Below are 4673 nucleotides of genomic sequence, written 5' to 3' on the forward strand. Positions count from 1 at the left end.
CAATTTGTTGGTTTTTTAAATTTTTTTTTTTAATTTTATACTGGTTTACTTACAAAGCTCATATACATTGTTTCTCACACTGGATCTTTCCCCTTTCCTTTACTCACCCTTCCCTCCACTCATCAAATTTTGCATCCCTAGGCTTCCCTCTTCCCTCCTTGGATCCTCATACTCATTCTACAATAATGGTCTTATAAATAGTATTTATCTTTATGAGACTGAGTTATTCACTTAGCATAATGCTCCCCAGTCACTCCCAAGTTAGAACACACTAGGGAAACTGGCCTCCATCTGGACACCCAGTATTGAAGCACCTTCCTGGAATAAATGAACAAAGTTAAGGACTTGTAGAGTTTTGCCTACTGGAATGTATGAGGTTTTGAAGGGCTTTCTTTTCTGCAAAAGTCATGTGTTGCAATTTTCCTCCAAACCTGATTTAACTCAGAACTTAAAAGTGGAATTTCAAAGCACAATTTGAGAGGAATCCAGTCTGCTTCTGTTGCAGCCCAAAGTTTTGTTTTGCTGTTGATTCTATAGCTGCTTCCTCAATGACCATTTCAAATGATTCTGTGCTTCCATTTACATCTGAGCCGGAAACCAAATCATGCTCTCCTCTCTCATCAGAAGCATTATTCAGCTTTCGATGTGGAAGATGATTAGAGGCATTCAGCATCATGACATAGCCACAAAAATGCTTCAGGTTTCCTTTGCTCCTCAAAGTATGCAATGCTCTGTGAACACCCTTATTGACCAGGGTAAACTCTCCTTGTAGTTCTGATTCATCAAATGGAAATGGTATATGGATGGTCTCTCCTATTCCATGTAAACCATGCCCCTGTATTAAAGCCAGGGAATGTGTTAAAACATCATTCAACATTGTGAACATCTTCAAAGTAGGAACTACCCCAGGTTTATGGCTCCAAGATGTAATTAGTAATCAGTCATAACCGCAGAATATATCTGGCAGTTTTCAAAGCCTTATCCTTTTGGACAATAAAAGAGATGGTGGTCCTTGCCCAGTGATATAGTAAACATGCAGTTTTAACCAGATAGAGCTGACTTCTGGGATAGCTGGTGCAATATGTTGAGGCATGCAGCTGTTGACTGGACGGATTTCATTGGTCAGAGGCTCATGGAAACGAGCAGAGTGTAATTTTTGTTCAGAACTCTGCTGCAAGTTGCAGGGTCCAGACCAAGAAGACTTTCACAGTGTAAGAGATCCAAAGGGAAACCATAGGTAGGTTGATCTGGCTGTGTAGTTTGTGCAACTAGATCCTTATTATGACAATAATAGAATTGAGTTTCTCAGAGTAAGTGCAAGATCAAAATATCTCTATGCTTCGCCTGGACCTTTTCCAGTTCTCTAAGAAAGCTGTCCAGAGACTCATCTGAGAGCTTGCCAATTTCAAACATCATGACTGAATGACTTTGCAAGTTTGATGAAAGATTTCCCATCACTAAAAAGGCAATAAGTGGTGCAACTACTGTGGAAGGTGGTGTGGAGCTTTCTCAAAAAGTTGCAAATAGAGATACCATTTGACCCAGCAACTCCACTACTGGGAATATACCCTAAAGAGACCATAACTGACATCCAAGCAGATATATGCACACCCATGTTTATCGTGGCTGTGTTCACAATAGCAAGGAGTTGGAAACAACTTATGTGCCCATCAACAAAAGAATGGATAGAGAACCTGTGGTATGATCACACAATGGAATATTACACTGCATTGAAAACAAGGAACTCATGCAATATTATTCAAAATGGGTGGCCCTGGAGGACATTATGCTGAGTGAAATATCTCAGTCACAAAAGGACAAATAGTGCATGGTGCCACTGTTGTAAAACAGGACTGACATTGGTTTGGGGGGGAGATTGAGAAAAATGAGATAAATAATGTATACTGCTTTGAAACAGATGAGGGAGAAAACTGTTTAAAAGGGATATGTGATTAGGTATTTTTGTCATGATGGGAGTCCAGAGGAAAGGCTGTGTAATGGAGTGGATCTGGGGGGAGAAGGATTGTAAAACAATGAAAGAATTTTTCTTTTACTTTTCCAAGGGGAGAATGTACTGGGAGGGAGAAGGAGGGAGGTAGAAAAGTGCAACAATGAGTGAATGGAAATCCAAAGTCTCTGTAAATTTTTCATTGAAATTAATAATAAAAAAGGGGGGAAAGGCAATAAAAGTTGAATCAAACAGGAATGCAATATGCTTAGTATAACATGTTGGCAAATTCAAACTGCCTATGCTGGCTGTGTCAGCTGGATCTTCCTGATTGAATCAGTGTCAGTAGCCAAAAATCTTCTGGTACAGGTCTCCTACTTCACCCAGCATACCATAATAGGAGCATCTTTTGTGGATTGAAAGTGCTCTTCAATCTGTTTAGAGATGAAACAATCTGCCATGATGAATGAAGTTGATCCAAATTTATTATTTGTCCCTTCTTGTGGGCAAAGCCCAATTGCCAATACATTGAAGCGGTATTCTTCACTAGGGATAAATCAAGGATATTTGCAAGCTCTGCAACATTAGTATGCTCAACTATGTAACTCTTTCCCAACTCCTTCAACCTCTCTCTCTGTCCACCAAACTCTGTAATCCTACTGACTTGCTCCCTCCACACTTTCATCCACTCTCTCCCCTTCCCCTTTCCTCTTTGGATACTTATATACATCTTTTTAGTTGTCCTATTTTTTACAATAATGAATTTACACAGTATCTGTCCTTATGAGACTGAGTTAGCTCACTCAGCTTTTTAGACTTTCCTATGTTACATAGTATTTTTCAAAATTATTGCTCTTAAGTGCTGCATAATGGGAACCTACTGCAGTTTCTCAATTTAGCAGTTTGTTGATGGGCATTTGGGGTGTTTCCAGTTTCTTGCTCTTGTGAATAATGCTGCTATAAACCTTGGTATGCAAATATCCATTTGTGTCTCAGTTCTAATTTCCTTAGAGGGTATTTCTAGCAATGGAATATGCTGGTTCATGTGAAATTTCTGTGTCCAGCTTTTTGAAGAAATGCCAAACTTCCTTCTAGAGTGGTTGTACCATTTTCACAATCCCACCAATAGTGTATGTTTGGACTTCTACACATCTTCTTTAGTATTCGTTGCTTGCTGTTCTGTTAAACTTTATCACTGCTACTGAACTGAGATGATATCTCATTATGGTTTTGATTTGGGTCTCTGTTATTGCCAGTGATTTTGAGCATTTCTTCACATGTCTGTAGGCTGAATGTCTTCCTCTGTGAAAAGCCTTTTAATATATTGCTCATTTGTAATTGGGTCTTTTTCTTGTGGAAGTCATGCCATATTCTGAAAAGTTTTATTTTGCGGGCCTTGTTCGAGTTGGCATTGCCAAACATTTTTTCCCAATTTGTAAGTTTTATTTTCACCCTCTGTCTTGATGTGGGGTTTTTGTTGTTGTTGTTTGTTTGTTTTGTTTTGTCTTGTTTTAGGTCTAATCTTTTTAGAGTTCACAGAGCTTCTTTAATATGTCGTTGTTGTTGATTGCCTTTGAATTGAGTATGACTCATAGCAACTATATGAACAAAAGGCCTGAGGCCCCTCAATACCTAAGAAGTTTTCTTCTAGTATCTCTTGGACAATTTTCTCAGTGCTTTTCTTCTATCCCTCCTATTTTGTAAGTCCTATCACACATGTTATTGTGTTTGATGTTATCCCACATCATTCTAATGTTTTCTTCATTTCCTTCCATCTTTTTTTCTTCAAGTAAGTTCCCAGTAAGATTTTTATCTTCTAGCTCACTGATTCTCTGTTCCATCCCTTCTATTCTAATTTTTTGTCTCTCCAGCGTGTTGGGGAATTCTCCAATTAAATCTTGATAATTTGGATTGCATTTTTATTCTTTTCTTTTATTTCCAAAACTGTATTGATTGTACTTTCTCTGTCTTGTATTGATTGGTTTTTTTTTTTAATTCTTGCAGGTCTTTTTTTAAATTAATAATTTTAATGAACATTTACAGAGATTTTGGATTTCCATTCATTCATTGCTGCACTTCTCTCCCCGTCCAGCCCTACCCCCCCCACCCCGTTCGCACCTCTCTTTGAAAAGTAAAAGAAACACTCCTTCCCTGCTACACAATCCCCCCACACCCCCTCACTGCCCCTAGCACATGCCACTATGTAACCTTAACTATGGACTCTTGTGATAACCATAATATCCTATCATACATTGCTTTTAAATTATTCTCTCCCTCATCTGTTTCAGTGCAGTATACACAATGTATCCAGTTTTTCTCAGTCTTACCCCAACCTTGATATCAGTCCCATTTTACAGCCGTGGCACCATACAATATCTGTCCTTTTGCGACTGAGATATTTCACTCAGCATAATGTCCTCCAGGCTAACCCATTTTGAATAATATTGCATGAGTTCCTTGTTTTTCAATGCAGTGTAGAATTCCATTGTGTGAATATACCACAACTTCTCTATCCATTCGTTTGATGATGGACACCTGGGTTGTTTCCAACTCCTTGCTATTGTGAACACAGCCACGATAAACATGGGTGTGCATATATCTGCTTGGATGTAATTTATGGGCTCTTTGGGATATATTCCAATTAGTGGAATTGCTGGATCAAATCTTATCTCTATTAGCAACTTTTTGAGAAAGTGCCATATGACCTTCCACAGTGGTTGCACCA

The 4673-nt window shown here is 38.6% G+C and overlaps 1 pseudogene; it reads right to left on the minus strand.

Moving 5' to 3' along the window:
* Positions 1-261: 261 nt before the first annotated feature.
* LOC102845103 lies at positions 262-2633 on the minus strand (annotated as a pseudogene).
* Positions 2634-4673: the final 2040 nt, after the last annotated feature.

This window comes from Elephantulus edwardii, unplaced genomic scaffold, assembly GCF_000299155.1.
Source record: "Elephantulus edwardii isolate Elephantulus edwardi_28Jun2011 unplaced genomic scaffold, EleEdw1.0 scaffold00204, whole genome shotgun sequence".
NCBI classification, from domain to species: Eukaryota; Metazoa; Chordata; class Mammalia; order Macroscelidea; family Macroscelididae; genus Elephantulus; species Elephantulus edwardii.